General features: G+C 44.2%; 1 protein-coding gene across 5 annotated transcripts in view; it reads left to right on the top strand.

Annotated features, from left to right (window-relative positions):
- The window catches only part of slco4a1 (solute carrier organic anion transporter family, member 4A1), a 205,568-nt gene that overhangs the window by 6,903 nt on the left and 178,468 nt on the right, over positions 1–20,197 (top strand). For 2 of the 5 annotated variants that reach the window (XM_068048428.1, XM_068048430.1), the window contains exon 2: positions 3,590–3,696. The exons of the other annotated variants lie outside the window; for them this stretch is intronic. The gene's annotated coding sequence lies outside the window, so the exon portion shown is untranslated. The remainder of the gene's footprint in view (positions 1–3,589; positions 3,697–20,197) is intronic. 5 annotated transcript variants of the gene reach the window in all.

Here is a 20,197-nt window from a genome sequence, read left to right as displayed (position 1 = left end):
AACCACTATTTCTACAGCAAAAATTGGGTCCATTGTTTTTGAGCATAATTTTGCTTTTATTTCCATGGTGGAGTTAATCCAACATTAAGATGACCAACTTTCTAAAATTGATTTGATGTTTGTAATGCCCTTAGATATTACAAATCGCATCACTTTCTCAAAGAAAAACATTTTATTTTTAAGGGAAAGGAGGACGGATCTGCCCCCCCCCCCCCCCGAGACAAATACAAATGAGAGAGATCACAATGGACAAAATATTATGGCTTATTGTTATGACCAGGTGAGAAAGGTGTCTCGGGGTCTCTGTTAGCCTTCACCTAGTCTTATTGTAATAGGATTTAATTTTTAAACACACTGTGTTTGAGCTCCCCCTTGGTGAATCCTAGCTCACCACTTTCCAATTATAAGGCAAGGAAATGAGCATAAACAGGCTTTCTTAGGTTTAAAGAAGAAAAATGAAATTTATTAAACTTGAACTTAAACTCTAATTTGGTTAACACCTATGGATACATGGCGCGCCCCACACTAGCATGCATATGCAATATGCACATGCAAATAGGGACAGAAAAGAGCAGAAGAAAAATAAAATGGAGAGGTTTGAGGCAATGTCTGAAGAGGGGGTTTTACTGTGCTTTGAACTCACTGTAGTCCTTGACTGTAGGTAGTCTTGCTTTTCGTTGGGGCCCAGCCCAGTATTCTTCTTCAACCTTGTTCACCGTAGGAGACTTTTCTCTCTTGGGATTCATGTGTCTTCAATAGGTCATCAGTTCTGTGAGAAAGAGATGGGAGCAGGAGAGAGGTCTTTTCAGTCCAGGAGCAAAGAGCTTTCTGTGGTCAAATTCCCTGTGGCACGTTCAAATTAAAAAAAACTCTAACAGTCCGTTAGTCATGTGACTAAACTGGTCTGACCACGTCTGTTTGTGTATTCGGCCATCTTAGCAGTTAACCTGGAAGGCTAGCCTCTCCACCTTCAACGTCTGGTAATCAAAAGTCCATTGTGGATTAAATTGGAGCAGGGAGTGGCCCCTTTTTCCGTTCCAAGTACTGCTGTCACAATGCAAAAAAGGTCTTTCCAGCAAGGGGTCTGTCAATTTCATATGCTAGGCCCTCTTTTCTTCCCAGCAGCAATTTTAAGTTTTAATGTTCATGTGGCAAAATAATGCGTGCCTCATTCTAGGCAGGTGGGGACACTTATGATATAGTATTGTTGATCCATTATTTTTAAAGACTAATTTTATATTACGGTAGAGAAGTGACTTTGATGTACTGTGGTTCCCTTTAATGTTTGGAATGGAGAAATTAGATTTTTTTAAACTTGAAATAGTAATTTTGATTTGCTTCAATAACCTCCCAAGTACTATGCTATGAATAACGTACTGTACATATGAAAGGTGAATAGTTTAGTGTGAAACATGAAATAAAAACAATGCAGTGAAACATGGAGGAAAATGAACTAGAGAATGTATGGTATTTCATCTTCCTCTTAAACCCCCTCCCCCCCACAGTCTTACATCTGTGCTTTCAGTGACCATAGCGAGCTTCTGGTTTCCTTTGTAGTAACAGGTGGTGATGAAGACAACGGTAATGAGCAAGTTGGTTGATTGTGCTTTCTGCAGGTTGCACAACCAATTTTACAGGTTTGTGCATTTATTCATTTTGTACCCTTACTGGGGATGAATGTAAAAATGGGGCTACTTGGCAGTAATCTAAAAAAGCATATGCATCGTTCACAATACCATCTGCCGGGCTCAGATATTGGATTGCTAAGTATCACAGAGGGTTGACTCATGCCTCAGTCTTATAAAGTAGCAAGAGGCTTGGGATGGGAGAGAATAGGACTGCAAGGAGGCTGTGAAGGCCCACTGGATATGGGCCTATTTAATGTTGGACCTCAATGAGGTGCAGTAGCAATGGGTAGTCTGCAGTAGCCAGATGTGAGGTATCAGAACAGTGGGGATAGAGCTGAGAGTAGAAAATGGTGGCAGTGGGTTCTCCTTAAAAGTACTGCAGAGGAGAGCAGAGCTGGAGTATAGAGGGAAGACAGAGTCATAGAGTTTTACAGCACAGAAACAGGCCCTTTGGCCCAACGCACCTGCGCCGACCATCAAGCACCTGTCCTAACTAATCCCATTTCCCCGCACTTGGCCCGTAGCCTTGTATGTTATGGCGTTTCAAGTGCTCATCTAAATATTTCTTGAACGTCGTGAGGGTTCCTGCCTCTACCACCCCTTCAGGCAGTGTGTTCCAGATTCCAACCACTCGCTGGGTGAAAAAATTCCTCCTCAACTCCCCTCTAAACCTCCTGCCCCTTTCCTTAAATCTATGCCCCCTAGTTATTGACCCCTTCGCTAAGGGAAAAGGTTTCTTCCTATCTATCCTATCAATGCCCCTCATAATTATGTATACCTCAATCAGGTCCCCCCTCAGCCTTCTCTGCTCCAAGGAAAACAACCCCAGCCTATCTAGTCTGTCTTCATAACTGAAATGCTCCAGCCCAGGCAACATCCCAGTGAATCTCCTCTGCACCCTCTCCATTGCAATCATATCCTTCCTATAGTGTGGTGACCAGAACTATACACAGTACTCCAACTGTGGCCTAACCAGCGTTTTATACAGCTCCATCATAACCTCCCTGCTCTTCTATTCTTCGGCTAATAAAGGCAAGTATCCTGTATGCATTCCTAACCACCTTATCTACCTGTGCATCTTGGAGGGAAAAGAATTAAATGACTCAGTGAGTCAGCGCAAAGTGGGGAAGGAAGTCTAGCTCTGAATTAGATTTAACAAATCTACTCTACTGAAAGAAAATAACAGTTGCATATGGAGTAAAACACACCCCTATTAAAGAAAGTATTGCTAGCACAATTCCAAAATACAATCAAGATTTTCTTCTAGTCAATTTGACTAGTTTAACAACTTGGTTGATGTTTGAAACCTTAAGAGTTTACACAGGGCCAAACGGAGGCCATGCTTCATACATACTTCTCCAAGGTGGAATTATCAACAGGCTGTTTTGAATGAGTTTCTAGTGTGTATGAGGAAATTGATGTAATTTTTAAAACGGTTCCTCTTACTTATTTCGTAATATGTAGTACCAACTTCAAAAAAATTTACAAGAACTATTTTTGTATATTATTCTCAGCAGCCTGTGTCTAATTTGAGTTAGCCTACTCATTTAAGGGATGAAATTCAAATGCAGAATGAGTGCTGACCTTGCAGCTCACCACCCAAAATGACTCTGCAGTCTGCTGTTGGTTGACTCATTTCTCCATTAATTGCAATACTTAATTTATAGCTGCAAGCTTGAGTTTGCATTTCCATACCTTTTGAGCAATTGTTCTGTTTCAGGCAAAATTTGTCTAACAATCCAAGTGAATTACCTGGGAGGGAGAGGATGATACTTTGAAGAACCATTCTTCTGGAGATGAAAAAGTTTCAGTGGAGTCCCGGATTGAATAGTTTGGATGGCATTTGTGGAATTAAAAAAATAACATGTGTTTATATAACTCCATGCACATCCTCAGGATGCATCAAAGTTCTGCACAGTTAATTGAGTTACTTTTGAGCTATTGTCACTGTTGTTTTGCAGGCAACCAAGCCAAAAAGACAAGGCTGAAGCAATTGCAACCATCCTCAGCCAGAAGTGCTGATCCATCTCGGCCTCCTTCTGAGGACCCCAGCTAAAGGCCTGCTCAGGTCAGGAAAAAAAAACCCGACCCGAACCCGAGTTCTTCCATTTTTTTTCCCGACCCGAGCCCGGCCTGATCGACCCAATCCGACCACCGGAATGTTCACTTTACCCACCTGCCGATTCCGAATCAGTTTTTCACTTTTTCAGTTTGTGCAGATAAGCAACAAAAATTGTAATTGGACTTAAAAGGTTGTTTAAAAAGGTGAAGATTAGAGCCACGAAGTCAGTAATTGTTTGGTCATGAGTTGAACAGAAACCCATGAGTTGTGCCCAGACAGTACTGTACTGTATGTGTGTAGACTAGCGCCCTGACTGTGATCATTTCATGTTTTTTATATAAATGCTGTATGTTTTATAATAATTAATCACTCAGGACCTTCCTGGTCTCTGCATCTCAGCTGCTCGCTGGAAAAACTTGCTGCGAGTATTTCAACCTGTAAAGCAGGAGTCCAGGTGATGTATAGTATTTTCTGAGCCTTCGGGCAATTTGCTGTGTTTATTTTAAGCAATACTGGTACAGTGTGGCACAATCTGTCTGGGCACAATGCCATGGGTTTCTATTTAACCCGTGACCAAACAATCACTGACTTTGTGGCTCTAATCTTCATCTTTTTAAACAACGTTTCAAGTCCAATTAATACTGTGTGTGTCTGACCCGAGCCCGAAACCTGGACCCGGAAGAGCGACCCGATCTGACCGGAAACTGACACATTTAATCAGGTCCCGTCGGGTTCAGGTTGGGTAGCAAGCCTTTAACCCAATGCTTCAATGCTGTAATGAAAGTTAATGTATACAAATGAACTTACCTTGTCCCGGTGGCCATCTTACGCTGATATTCCACCCGCTGGCTGCAAATTCCGCGCCTTCGGAACTCTGTTTGTAGTTCTGAGGCGTGACATGGGTAGGGAAGGGCGGAGGAATGAAATTATCAGGGCGGGGTGGGTGACAGCGGGGAAAACACTTTTTATTGTCTGTGGGGATGGTGAGAAGGGGTTGAAGGGCAAATGCAACAAGGTTGGGGGGTAAAGTTCGGGTTGGGAACATGTTTAATTTTTTGTGATGTAGGCCCAAAAGCATACACTGGGGCGGGAGGGGATGGTGTTGTGATAGGGCCTCCAGCTTTTATTTAATTTTTTTAGGACAATGAACCGTTACATAACTTTGAAAACTAAAATTGCTTCAAAGGGCTTGAAGCCCTTTAAAAAAGGCGCTGCGGTGGCGCCAGACGCCATTGCCAGGGATGGAGCAGCCGCCCCCTCTACGTCATCGGAGACGGCCGTTCTGCCCTCTTCATTTAAATGAGCCCCCGTGCGAAATGTCGTGGGGGCTCAGCAACGGCACATCTGTGTCTAAAGACCCCTGACAGCAGAGCGCACCGCCTCGAATTTCGGCACGCTCATAAATTTCAGCGCATTGTGTTCAATTTACTGTCAGTTGGAAACTCCTCCCTTTTCTTCTCAATCATTTACAAGTATTTTTTTTTATTCATTCATGGGATGTGGGCGTTGCTGGCCAGGCCAGCATTTATTGCCCCTCCCTAATTGCCCTTGAGAAGGTGGTGGTGAGCTGCCTTCTTGAACCGCTGCAATCAAAGAACAAAGAACAAAGAAAATTACAGCACAGGAACAGGCCCTTCGGCCCTCCAAGCCTACGCCAATCCAAATCCTCTATCTAAACCTGTCGCCTATTTTCTAAGGGTCTGTATCTCTTTACTTCCTGCCCATTCATGTATCTGTCTAGATACATCTTAAAAGATGCTATCGTGCCCGCGTCTACCACCTCCGCTGGTAATGCGTTCCATGCACCCACCACCCTCTGCGTAAAGAACTTTCCACGCATATCCCCCCTAAACTTTTCCCCTTTCACTTTGAACTCGTGTCCCCTTGTAATTGAATCCCCCACTCTGGGGAAAAAGCTTCTTGCTATCCACCCTGTCTATACCTCTCATGATTTTGTACACCTCAATCAGGTCCCCCCTCAACCTCCGTCTTTCTAATGAAAATAATCCTAATCTACTCAACCTCTCTTCATAGCTTGCGCCCTCCATACCAGGCAACATCCTGGTGAACCTCCTCTGCACCCTCTCCAAAGCATCCACATCCTTTTGGTAATGTGGCGAGCAGAACTACACGCAGTATTCCAAATGTGGCCGAACCAAAGTCCTATACAACTGTAACATGACCTGCCAACTCTTGTACTCAATACCTCGTCCGATGAAGGAAAGCATGCCGTATGCCTTCTTGACCACTCCATTGACCTGCGTTGCCACCTTCAGGGAACAATGGACCTGAACACCCAAATCTCTCTGTACATCAATTTTCCCCAGGACTTTTCCATTTACTGTATAGTTCACTCTTGAATTGGATCTTCCAAAATGCATCACCTGGCATTTGCCCTGATTGAACTCCATCTGCCATTTCTCTGCCCAACTCTCCAGTCTGTCTATATTCTGCTGTATTCTCTGACAGTCCCCTTCAGTATCTGCTACTCCACCAATCTTAGTGTCGTCTGCAAACTTGCTAATCAGACCACCTATACTTTCCTCCAAATCATTTATGTATATCACAAACAACAGTGGTCCCAGCACGGATCCCTGTGGAACAGCACTGGTCACACGTCTCCATTTTGAGAAACTCCCTTCCACTGCTACTCTCTGTCTCCTGTTGCCCAGCCAGTTCTTTATCCATCTTGCTAGTACACCGTGGACCCCATGCGCCTTCACTTTCTCCATCAGCCTACCATGGGGAACCTTATCAAACGCCTTACTGAAGTCCATGTATATGACATCTACAGCCCTTCCCTCATCAATCAACTTTGTCACTTCCTCAAAGAATTCTATTAAGTTGGTAAGACATGACCTTCCCTGCACAAAACCATGTTGCCTATCACTGATAAGCCCATTTTCTTCCAGATGGGAATAGATCCTATCCCTCAGTATCTTCTCCAGCAGCTTCCCTACCACTGACGTCAGGCTCACCAGTCTATAATTACCTGGATTTTCCCTGCTACCCTTCTTAAGCAAGGGGACAACATTAGCAATTCTCCAGTCCTCCGGGACCTCACCCGTGTTTAAGGATGTTGCAAAGATATCTGTTAAGGCCCCAACTATTTCCTCTCTCGCTTCCCACAGTAACCTGGGATAGACCCCATCCGGACCTGGGGACTTGTCCACCTTAATGCCTTTTAGAATACCCAACACTTCCTCCCTCCTTATGCCGACTTGACCTAGAGTAATCATACATCTGTCCCTAACCTCAACATCCGTCATGTCCCTCTCCTCGGTGAATACCGATGCAAAGTACTCGTTTAGAATCTCACCCATTTTCTCTGACTCCACGCATAACTTTCCTCCTTTGTCCTTGAGTGGGCCAATCCTTTCTCTAGTTACCCTCTTGCTCCTTATATATGAATTTAAAGGCTTTGGGATTTTCCTTAACCCTGTTTGCTAAAGATATTTCATGACCCCTTTTAGCCCTTTTAATTCCTCGTTTCAGATTGGTCCTACAATCCCGATATTCTTTCAAAGCTTCGTCTTTCTTCAGCCGCCTAGACCTTATGTGTGCTTCCTTTTTCCTCTTAGCTAGTCTCACAATTTCACCTGTCATCCATGGTTCCCTAATCTTGCCATTTCTACCCCTCATTTTCACAGGAACATGTCTCTCCTGCACGCTAATCAACCTCTCTTTAAAAGCCTCCCACATATCAAAAGTGGATTTACCTTCAAACAGCTGCTCCCAATCTACATTCCCCAGCTCCTGCCGAATTTTGGTATAGTTGGCCTTCCGCCAATTTAGCACTCTTCCTTTAGGACCACTCTCGTCTTTGTCCATGAGTATTCTAAAACTTACGGAATTGTGATCACTATTCCCAAAGTAGTCCCCTACTGAAACGTCAACCACCTGGCCCGGCTCATTAATGTGGGGTAGGTACACCCGCAGTGCAGTTAGGAAGGGAGTTCCAGGATTTTGACCCAGCGACAGTGAAGGAACGGCAGTATAGTTCCATGTCAGGATGGTGTGTGACTTGGAGGGGAACTTGCAGGTGGTGGTGTTCCCATGCATTTGCTGCCCTTGTCCTTCTAGTTGGTAGAGGTCGTGGGTTTGGAAAGTGCTGTCTAAGGAGCCTTGGTGCATTGCTGCAGTGCATCTTGTAGATGGTACACACTGCTGCCACTGTGTGTCGGTGGTGGAGGGAGTGAATGTTTGTAGATGGGATGCCAATCAAGCGGGCTGCTTTGTCCTGGATGGTGTCGAGCTTCTTGAGTGTTGTTGGAGCTGCACCCAAACAGGCAAGTGGAGAGTATTCCATCACACTCCTGACTTGTGCCTTGTAGATGGTGGACAGGCTTTGGGGAGTCAGGAGGTGAGTTACTCGCCGCAGGATTCCTAGCCTCTGACCTGCTCTTGTAGCCACGGTATTTATATGGCTACTCCAGTTCAGTTTCTGGTCAATGATAGCCCCTAGGATGTTGACAGTGGGGGATTCAGCGATGGTAATGCCATTGAATGTCAGGGGGAGATGGTTAGATTCTCTCTTGTTGGAGATGGTCATTGCCTGGCACTTGTGTGGCGCAAATGTTACTTGCCACTTATCAGCCCAAGCCCGGATATTGTCCAGGTCTTGCTGCATTTCTACACAGACTGCTTCAGTATCTGAGGAGTCACGAATGGTGCTGAACATTGTGCAATCATCAGCGAATATCCCCACTTCTGACCTTATGATTGAAGGAAGGTCACTGATGAAGCAGCTGAAGATGGTTAGGCCTAGGACAACTACGCTGAAGAACTCCTGCAGTGATGTCCTGGAGCTCAGATGATTGACCTCGAAAACTGCAACCATCTTCCTTTGTGCTAGGTATGACTCCAGCCAGTGGAAGGTTTTCCCCCTGATTCCCATTGCCCTTAGCTTTGCTAGAGTTCCTTGATGCCATACTCGGTTAAATGCTGCCTTGATGTCAAGGGCAGTCACTTTCACCTCACTTCTTGAGTTCAGCTCTTTTGTCCATGTTTGAACCAAGGCTGTAATGAGGTCAGGAGCTGAGTGGCAGGAATTGTATTGCAGGAAGTCCAAAATTAAGATAGTACGGTTTAAGTAATTGCCTTCTTATCTTCTGATTTGAAAAGCAATGCTTAGTTTAGTGTACACACAATATACTTTACAGTTGAATTTTAATGCCCTAGTAGGTGGTCAGACTAATTAAATACATACAGGCAGGATTCAGTTCAAGCTTCAAAATAATTGGTCCAGAGACTGAAGGCAGCTTGGGATTTCTTCGAGGCCCGAGCAAACGTACTGAGGATATAGGTTCAAATCTCACCATGGCAGCTGGTGGAATTTACATTCAATTAACTAAGAGAAATCTGGAATTGAAAGTTGCTCTCAGTAATGGTGCCATGAAACTATTGATTGTTGTCAAAACCCATCTAGTTCACTAATGTCCTTTAGGGAAGGAGATCCGCTGTCCTTACCTGGTCTGGCCCACATGTGACTCCAAACCCACAGCAATGTGGTTGATTTAACTGCCCTCTGAAATGGCCTTGCAAGCCACTCAGTTGTCAAGGGCAATTGGATATGGGCAGCAACTGCTGGCCTTGCCAGTGACGCCCACATCCAAGAAAGAATAAAAAATAATTCAATGTACCAGGTGTGTGGGAGGCAAGAGTGGTTGCCAAGGACAGATATGCTCAAAGGGAGTACAGGTTGGGGCTGCAGTTTTCTCAACTCTGCTCTCTTGAGCATGCTTCTGTGCTGGGAGCTTGGAAATCCCTGAATGTACCCTTTTATGTTAACTTGTGTATTCAGTTTTTCTCTCCCCTTGTTTCCCAGCATTGAAGATTACTTCATATCCTGGTTTACTATCCCTTCGCTTCAGTGTGCATTTTTTTTATCAGCTCAGTATCACCAGCATAATCATAATGCACACACAATCCTCAATTCTTTTAAAAGGTACCTGGACATGCACCTGAAGTGCTGTAACCAGCAAGGCTATGGACCAAGTGCTGGAAGGTGGGATTAGATTGGGCAGCTAGTTTTTTCAGCTGGCACGGACACGACGGGCTGAATGATCTCCTTATGTGCCGTAATTTTTCTATTGGTTCTATAGCTCACACACTCTCTCTAGTGATGTAGTGCCGTTAATGTAGAAGAATGTCCTGAGGAACTTCACAGAAGTGTGATGAGAAATGGACACTGCTCAAAAGACAGGTTAGGAGCAACGAACAAAGATTTGAGCAAAGAGGTGGGTTTTAAAGGATAACAGGGAAGTGGGAGAAGTTTTGGGAGGGAGATCAAAGAGGGTGAAAACATGGCTGTTAGTGGTGGGTCAAAGGGGCAGGGGTGTGCAAAAGGAGTTGAGAGGATTTCTAAGGCTGCAGGACGCCACAGCGGTAAGGAGTGGCAAGGTCAGGGAGGGACTTAAAGATAAAGAAAATAATGTTAAATTTGAGACTGGTGGATTGGGGTTCAGCGTAGGTTAGCAAGGTCATGAGTGATTAGAAGGATTAGGTGTGTGACGGGATGTGAATAACAGTTTTGTATGAGCTGAAATTTGTGGAGGATAGGAGGTCCACAGTGCGACCCTTTCAGCAATAGAGTCTGGAGGTGACAAAAGCATGAATGAGGGTTTTAGCAGATGGCCTTATGTAGGGGTAGAAAAGTGAGATGTTATGGAGGTGGAGATGGCCCTGTTTGTGATTGAGGGGATATGGAAGCTCAGCTCGGGTTTGACGAAGACTCAAATTGCGAACAGCCTGGTTGAGGTTGAGGTTGATTATCAGCGGTGAAAGGGGAGAATCTATATCCGGGACCAAAGATGATGGCTTCAGTCTTCCCAGTATTTCACTGGAGGAAATTACTCATTGGAACTGGATGTCAGACAGACATTCAGTCTAATAGACAAGAGGCAATGGAGAGATTGAGAAAAGTGGTGGAATGGAGGTTTTAGGTTATCTAGTCTTTCAGAGTCCAATCTCTCATCAGGCATGCTATCCTGGAGCCAACTCAATCCCAGTGATCCAGTCCCCTTCTTGCTCCCCTTCATGGTGGGTAGCCACTAGTTGGCAACAAGAAATCTGATGAGGCAGTATGAGGAACTTTTTCAAAGTGGCATGCTGAACTGCACAAAGTACGATTTAAATGGTCAAGTGCATTGCCACTAATCTGACCACATTATACACACCATGTCCCATTGAATTATGGTTCCATCAGATAGAAGTGCTTATGCAAACCAATCAAGTTAGACCCTAAACTTGGATGATATTGGGTAGTGACACTTAGAATTATTGACAGGATCTTTTTGAAGGAATTCCAGCCCTACTTCAAACGGTGAACTGTTGGCACGCCTGCATTTTGGAAGGTCTAATGCAGGTGGGAGGTATACAGTAAATGGCAGAACCCTTAGGAGTATTGACAGGCAGAGAGATCTGGGCGTACAGGTCCACAGGTCACTGAAAGTGGCAACGCAGGTGGATAAGGTAGTTAAGAAGGCATACAGCATGCTTGCCTTCATCGGTTGGGGCATAGAGTATAAAAATTGGTAAGTCATGCTGCAGCTGTACAGATATTTAGTTAGGCCACACTTAGAATATTGCGTGCAATTCTGGTCGCCACACTACCAGAAGGACGTGGAGGCTTTGGAGAGGGTACAGAAGAGGTTTACCAGGAGGTTGCCTGGTCTGGAGGGCATTAGCTATGAAGAGAGGTTGGATAAACTCGGATTGTTTTCACTGGAACGACGGAGGTGGAGGGGCGACATGATAGAGGTTTACAAATTTATGAGCGGCATGGACAGAGTGGATTGTCAGAAGCTTTTTCCCAGGGTGGAAGAGTCAGTTACTAGGGGACATAGGTTTAAGGTGAGAGGGGCAAAGTTTAGAGGGGATGTGCGAGGGAAGTTCTTTACACAGAGGGTGGTGAGTGCCTGGAACTTGCTGCCGGGGGAGGTGGTGGAAGCAGGTACGATAATGACGTTTAAGAGGCATCTTGACAAATACATGAATAGGATGGGAATAGAGGGATACGGTCCCCAGAATTGCAGAAGGTTTTCGTTTAGGTAGGCATCAAGATCGGCGCAGGCTTGGAGGGCCGAATGGCCTGTTCCTGTGCTGTACTGTTCTTTGTTCTGCTATCGGATTTACTGTGCTTCATTTACCAATGGGTTAACCAAAGAGAGAGTGCTGGGTGCTCCAAGTCTGGCATGGTGCTGCACAAATCAACAGAATCTTAATTGGAGAATTAGGGAGTTGCATATTGAATTGTTGGTTCATATCAGTACTTGTTCTGATAGATGCCAGCTATAACAACTTTAGAAGAAACAGAGTGCAATAAAAACAGAAATTGCGAGAAATACTCAGCAGGTCTGACAGTATTTGTGGGGAGAGACGCAGAGTTAACGTTTCAGATTGGTGACCATTCATCAGTTATTTATTTCAGATTTCCAACATCTGCAGTATTTTGCTTTTATTAAAACAAAGAGTATGCTGCTTTTTCTTCTCTCCAGCGATAGCCAAGTCATAAGCTTTTGGCTTATAAGCAGAGTATCAAAACAGTTCTTTAGGGTTCAGAATTCCTAAGCATGCAGCTGAAGAGGTTCCTTTGGTCTGTAGTGAGATGCAAGATTTGTGCAGAAAGAGTACAGGAGGTTGAGGCTTCAATCTTGCTATCCCCTGGATCTGTAATAGGTCTCTTGTTTAAATCCCTTCTAGAGGAGGGCCTATATTAAATATTTGAGTAAGCTTGGTACACAGAATTATGACATAACATGTCAAGTAAATCAAGGTGACTAGTACAGCACGTCGACCCATCTGTCATTCTGAAGGGTAATGTTCATCATACAACTGAATGGGATACCCTGATGGTTAGGATGATGGAGACTGGAAGATGCTGCCTCGATGCCAGATGTGGAAACAGAGGCTTATTGTAACATTATCTACTAAGGACAATTTGTATTTTTGAAAATGGTTTACCTAACCCATCAGCACTATCATTATGGTTAAGTGTTACACACACACACACACCACACACACACTTAGGTTTTATTTTAATTTTAAAGTTGTGATTACAAAGAACTAATGTATTTATTTTTAAAAGATGCAAATTTGTAACATCAATTCCAGTCACTGACCAGTGATAATTTCACAATTGAAGTTGGAACAATTACTTAATTCATTTGCTGAATTCACTTCAGCATGATGTTTAAATTCCTGTTTGTACTATTTTTAATTTTCATTCCAGTCAGTCAGTGTACAGTTTGTAAGCCTGTGGGTTGGCAAGATTCCACACTGTGCCCTTTTCAGATTTTACAGAGATTATTTGTAGAGGTTGCTATCTTGCTTGTGTTTAAATTGTTTCTGTTTAAAACATAAACTTGCATGAATGTGTGACATGTTGACATTGTCAACGCATGCTGGCCCACCTGTCTTTTCAAAAGGATTGATTTTCAGGATTTTTGAAAGAATTGCAGCATTTTAATTTTACATATCAATTTCCCACCCCCTTTTTAAAATAAAATTGAGTGATGAATAGTTCCACAAGTACCAATCACTTTGCACCTTCTCCTCATGGGTTCAGGAGCACGGTGATTACATCACTGGACTGGTAATCCCAATGACCTGCAGGCATGAGTTCAAATTCCACAATGGCAGGTGGGTAATTTAAAATCAATAGAGTAGATCAAGCTGGAATAAAAAGTTAGAATCAGTAATGGTGCCCCATGAAACAACTGGATTGTTGTTAAAAACCTACCTGGTTCACTGATGTCCTTTTTATGGAAGGAAATCTGCCATCTTTGCTGATCTGTGTGATGTGTGATTCCAGACTCACAGCAATGTAGTTGACTGCGTCACACTCCACTCAGGAATGGCCTAGCAAGCCAGTTGTATTCATGAGGGCAGTTCACCACTATCTTCGCAAGGGAATTGGGGATGGGCAATAAATGCTGGCCATGCCAGGGATGCCCGCATGCCGTGAATGGGCTTTTTAAAATTATCCTTGATGCGTGAGCTGCAGCGAGTAGAAACTCAAATTGATTGCCTCCCTCTCTCAAGCCAGGGTACAGAAGCTGATTTATTGCCCTGACTACTCTTCTAGCTTAAATTGGCTGTCTCAGCACAGACCAAGAATGGGGCTGAAGATCTTTGTTACGTATTGTGTTATGAACTAAATTACCAAGGGGAGCATCAGGGACAATTTTATTCTCCTTCAGGCACTCTGTTATGAAGTGATTCCATAAAGTGAGCATCAGAGTCATTTCCAGGCTGCTCTTGTACATATTCAAGTGTTCATTATGCCAGGTTTTGCTACCTTGATCGCAGCAAGCTTGGGAAACTAGAGAGTTGAGAGAAAACCACTAAGGTGAGGGATATCAAGGAGGGGAGTAGAACCAATCGCTGGACAGCTAAGATTAGCGTCAAACATTTCTAACCCATATACAGCATAGCCTTGCACAATAAGCTTTTTCTATTGTTTCGATCAATGTGCTCTAATCTCAGATTCAGAGGAGCACTAACAGTGATAGCAGTCTGACTTTTGTTCTGCACTAGCTATTCTTGATGGACATTTTGAAGGAGATCAATTTATACTGAATTTTGAAGTTGTGTGCTATCGGCCAAATTGTGCCAACTAGAAACTGGATCAAGACTACTTAAATTCCACAAACTTGAACCTTGTAGGTAGCGGAGAGGGGAATGTTTCATCTGATCATGCAGGGGTTCAAACTGACCATGGTGCCATGGTACAGGAAGACATTCAAGAGGGGTAAGTGTATAGGAATCTATAGTAGGGACAGTATAGCCAAGGGGATAGGCACCGTTCTATGCAGCTAAGAGCGAGAGTCCAGAAGGCTATGTTGACTGCCCAGTGCTAGGGTTTGGGACATCAGCTCAGGGCTGGAGAGGAACTTGCAGTGGGAGGGGGAGGATTCTGTTTTCGTAGTCCCTGTGGCTACTAACGACATAGATAGGACTAGGAAAGAGATTCTGCATAGAGAGTATGAACAGCTAGGGGCTAAACTAAAAAGCAGAACCTCAAGAGGTAATAATCTCTGGATTATTACCTGAGCCACGAGCAAATTAGAGTATGGTAAATAAGATTACAGAGTTAAATGTGTAGCTCACAGATTAGTGTGGGAGAAATGGGTTTGGATTCATGGGGCATTGGCACTAGTACTGGGGAAAGTGGAACTGTACTGTACTGTTATCTGAACCGTGCTGGGACCTGTGTTTTGGCGAGTCATATAACTAGGGTGGTAGAGAGGGCTTTAAACTAAATACTGAGGATGAGGGATCAAGTGAGAGAAAATATAATAAATTAAAGAGAAGATAAGGCAAGAGAGCAAATTAGTAATAAGGGAAATAATAATCAGAGCATGGCAGGAAGGAATAGAATGTACAAAATTAAGAGTGTGCAAGCAGCTAAGGCTAGAGGTTGCATAAATAGCAAAAAGACAGAACTAAAGCCTCTGTATTTGAATGCGCGTAGCATTCCATACCAAAACAAATGAATTGATAGCTCAAATAGAATTAAATATGTATGATCTGATAGCCATTACAGAGACATGGCTGCAAGATGGTGAAGGCTGGGACCTGAATATTCAAAGGTACATGACATTTCGGAAGGACAGGAAACTAGGAAAAGGGGGAGGGGTAGCTCTGTTAATTCAGGATGACATTAGTACAAGTTCTAAAAATCAAGTTGTCGAGTCAGTTTGGGCAGAGATAAGAAATAGTGAAGGTAGGAAGTCACTTGTGGGAGTAGTTTATAGGCCCCCTAACAGTAACCACACTGTAGGACAGGGTACACAGGAAGAAGTGGATGCTTGTGAGAAAGGTACGGCAATAATCATGGGCAAATGTAATCTACAGATAGATTGGACGAATCAGGTTGGGAAAGGTAGCCTGGAAGATGAGTTCATGGAGTGTTTTCAGGACAGTTTCTTAGAGCAACATGTTCCAGAGCCAACCAGAGAGCAGGCTACTCTAGATCTGGTAATGTGTAACAAGACAGGATTAATTAATGACCTCATAGTAAATGTGCTTCTCGGTAGCAATGATCACAACATTATTGAATTTCACATTCAGTTTGAGGGTGGGAAGAGTGGATCTGAGACTAGAATTTTAAACTTAAATAAGGGTAATTACGAGGGTTTGAGGATAGAGCTGGCTAAAGTAAAGTAAACTGGGAAACCAGGTTAAGGGATAGGTCATTACAGATGCAGTAGCAGACATTTAAGGAGATATTTCATAACACTCAGCAAAGATACATTTCAGTGAGAAAGAAAGACTCTAGGCGAAGGATGCATCATTTTTGATTAATGAAGGAACTTAAAGATAGTATCAAATTGAAAGAAAAAACATACAATTCAGCGAAGCGTAGTGGCAGGTCAGAAGATTGGACAGAATATAAAAAAACAGCAAAGTATGACTAAAAGAATAGAGAGTAATTAGAGTATGAGAGAAAGCTAGCTCGAAATATAAAAATGGATAGTAAGAGTTTCTACAGGTATTTAAAAAGGAAAAGAGGAAGTACAGTGAGTGTTGGTCCTCTTGACAGTGAGTCTGGGGAGTTAATAATGGAAATGGTGGAGGAATTGAACAGATGTTTTTGCATCTGTTTCACTGTAGAGGATACAAATAACATCCCAGAAATAATTGTGAATCAAGAGTTGAAAGGGAGGGAGGAACTTAAAACAATTATAACCAGGGAAAGGGTATTGAGAAAATTATTAGAACTAAAAGCTGACAAGTCCCCAGGTCCTAATGGACTTCATCCTAGGGCCTTAAAAGTAGTAGCTGATGAGATATTGGATGCATTGGTTTAAATTTTCCAAAATTCCCCAGATTCTGGAAAGGTCCCATCAGATTGGAAGATAGCTAATATAACTCCACTATTCAAGAAAGGAGGATGACAGAAAGGAGGGAACTGCAGGTCAGTTAGCTTAACATCTGGAATCTATTATTAAGGAGGTTATAGCAGGTCATTTAGAAAACCTCAATGCAATCAGGCAGAGTCAACATGGTTTTGTGAAAGGGAAATTGTGCTTATCTAATTTATTAGAGTTCTTTGAGGGAGTAACGAGCAATGTGGATAAAGGGGAACCTGTTCATGTGATTACTTGGATTTCCAGAAGGCATTTGACAAGCTGCCACATCAAAAGTTATGAAACAAAATAAGAGCCCATGGTATAGGGGGTACATATTCACATGGATAGAGGATTGCTTAGCTAACAGGAAACAGAGAGTAGGCATAAATAGGTCATTTTCAGATTGGCAAGCTGTAAATAGGGGAGTCCACAGGGATCAGTTCTGGGGCCTCAACTATTTACAATCTATATCAATGACTTGGATGAAGGACAGAAAGTATGGTTGCTAAATTTTCTGATGACACAAAGATAGGTAGGAGAGTAAGTTGTGAAGAGGACAGTAGTCTGAAAAAGGATATAGATAGGTTAAGTGAATGGGCAAAGATTTGGCAGATGGAGTATAATGCAGGAAAGTGTGAACTTGTCCACTTTGGCCGGAAAATAGAAACGCAGAACTCTGATGCAGAGGGATCTGGATGTCCTAGTACACGAAGCACAAAAAGTTGGTATGCAGGTACAGCAAGTGATTAAGAAGGCAAATGCAACATTGTTGTTTATTGCAAGGGAATGGAATATAAAAGTAGAGATGTTTTGCTGCAGTTGTACAGGGAGACCACATCTAGGGTATTGTGTGCAGTTTTGGTTCTACTTGTTTGAGAAAAGATATAATTGCATTGGAAGCAGTTCAGAGAAGGTTCACTCGGCTGATTCCTGTGATGAGAGGGTTATCTTATGAGCAAAGGTTAGGTCTGTATTCATTGGAGTTTGGAAGGATGAGAGGTGATCTTATTGAAACATACAAGACCCTGAGGGTACTTGACAGGCTGGATGCTGAAAGGGTGGGCTGAATTCTCTAAGCCCGTCGCTGAAATCGGCGGCCGGTGAAAAAAATGGCAGCCTGCCATGTGGGCTGCATGCCAAAGAGTCACCGCAATTCCAAGCGCGGCGGCTCATTTAAATAGCTGGGGCGGGCTGCCTCCCCCCAATCACATGGAGGGGGTGGGCTGTCTGTCCCCTGCAATCATGTCAGCTGTCTGTGTGCAGGTGCTGATGCCAATTTTAGAGGGCTGTCAGCCCTACTGGGACATTTAAATATTTAAAGTGAAATTCAATTAAAATAAATACATTTCTTTTGCCCCTCTCCTAACCCCGCAAATATCAATTAAATTAGTTATTTGCCCTTCCCCCCCCCCCCCAAAAAACACAACTTCACAATTTCACCTTTTCTCCACCCCCCGCCCCCCCCAAACAAGCTTTAAACTATAACCCTTTCCATCATCCCCACCCCTGCACTGAGAAATTTACCTCCTCGTCCCTCCCCACCAGTGTTGTGCCTCATTTACCCGGTCGGGGATCTGAATGCGCAGCAGTGCTGGCTGCCAGGGTGAAGATGGTGGCAGGACTTCAGGAGGCGATGGGAGACTCATTAATTCAGGCAGTTTAATTTATTTAAATATTCAAATGGCGGTCTCGTTGCCAAGTGGTTTGGTAGCTGCCATGAGGCCTTGCCACTGCGGGCAATATTGGGTCGGGCCCTGCCGGCGTCGAGGTCCATGGTGGGCCTCATCCGGGGCCATCTTATTGACACCCCCCCCCCCCCCCCTCAACCCCACCACGGATCCTGATGTCGAGGCCTCTATAGAATCCAGCCTGATGTTTCCTCTGGTTGCAGAGATTGAAATTAGGGAGCACAGTTTAAAAACAAAGGGTCTCCCTTAATTTGCCTGGTTTAAATTTCGAACACATCTTGGCATTTAACTGTCAGTCACCATAATCTGGTGCATGCTCCATGACAACGCCTCGACCAGAATTCACTTGCCAACCAATCAGCACTCTCATACAGTATAAAGTCAGTGTTTTTCCTTACATTATTCTTGCGTATTATCCCGATGAATGAAAGACGAAAAGCTTCGACAACATGGTCTGAATTTTATCAGTGCGCCATGCTCTGCGGTGGTGCGCATTGAAGTCGGCAGCCTTCTGACACGGAAGTGCCGCCGCAGAGCCCCCGCAATATTATGCGCAGGGGTTCATTTAAATGGAGGGGGCGGAATGGCTGTCCCCGATGACGTAGAGGGGGCAGCTGCCGCGACCCCGGCAATGGTGCAGGCACCGCCATTTTTAAACGGCTTCAAGCCCTTAGATGACATTTCAATGTTTAAAGGGACCAGCTTGTTAATGAATTTAAATACAGATCTGTTCACACCTGCAATCCCCAATCCCACCCTCCCCCAAATGAATAAGCAGTTAGTTTTTTGTCCTATCCCACCCCCCCAAAATGTTGAGTCCTCACTCACGACCATTCCCCCCCCCCCCAAATGTTATTCCCTTTGACCCTAAATCCCTTCCCACCATCCCCACAGCCAATAAGAAATGTTTTCCCGCTACCCCCTCTCCCACCCTGATAATTTCAGTCCTTCTCCCTCTCCACCAGTGTCTCGCCCCAGAACTCTATGGAGTTCCAAAGGTGCGCGATCAGTGTGGGACGGCTGCTGGGATCAGGTGGGGTGGTTTGCATTTGATTTAAATGAAGTTGATTATTTAAATGAAGCCCCACCACCAAGCAGTGGTGGGAGGGAGCCGCACCGAGGCCTCGCTGCCGCAGATAATATGCGGCAAGACCTTTTTGATGTCGTGTGTCATGGCAGGCTGCTCCTGCAAATCATTTATGGGCCGGCCTGCCCACCACGATCCACGACATCGAGAAGCTGGTAAAATCCAGCCAATGTCTCTATTTTCAGCAATACTTTTATGTCTATCAAGACTATTACTGAGAGTCCTCCATCTTGCTTTAGAGGTTTTTTTTTCAGTTAGCAATCAGTTTTTGACTTGAGAGTCATTGCCAGACCCACTATCAGTACTTGCACTAAGCTTTCTTCCTTTCTACTCTCTCACCCCATTCTGCCATCCATGGACCTTGCTTCTTGGCCATCATCCTGAATATTCAGACAATATTTAAACTTGCCAGTAGCTTTTTCTGCGAATCCCACAATTGTCACATCCCTCCATTCACTAGACTCCTCTGGAATATCTTTGGCCTCCTTGTCTCGAGAGACAATGGGTAAGCGCCTGGAGGTGGTCAGTGGTGTGTGGAGCAGCGCCTGGAGTGGCTATAAAGGCCAATTCTACAGTGACAGGCTCTTCCACAGGTGCTGCAGAAAAATTTGTTTGTCGGGGCTGTTACACAGTTGGCTTGCCCCTTGCACCTCTGTCTTTTTTCCTGCCAACTGCTAAGTCTCTTCGACTCGCCACACTTTAGCCCTGCCTTTATGGCTGCCCGCCAGCTCTGGCGAACGCTGGCAACTGACTCCCACGACTTGTGATCAATGTCACAGGACTTCATGTCGCGTTTGCAGACGTCTTTAAAGCGGAGACATGGACGGCCGGTGGGTCTGATACCAGTGGCGAGCTCGCTGTACAATGTGTCTTTG

The sequence above is a fragment of the Heterodontus francisci genome, chromosome 16 (assembly GCF_036365525.1).
Source record: "Heterodontus francisci isolate sHetFra1 chromosome 16, sHetFra1.hap1, whole genome shotgun sequence".
Taxonomy (NCBI): domain Eukaryota; kingdom Metazoa; phylum Chordata; class Chondrichthyes; order Heterodontiformes; family Heterodontidae; genus Heterodontus; species Heterodontus francisci.
Note: the sequence above shows the minus strand (reverse complement) of the source record. Positions and strands in the feature narration are given on the sequence as shown.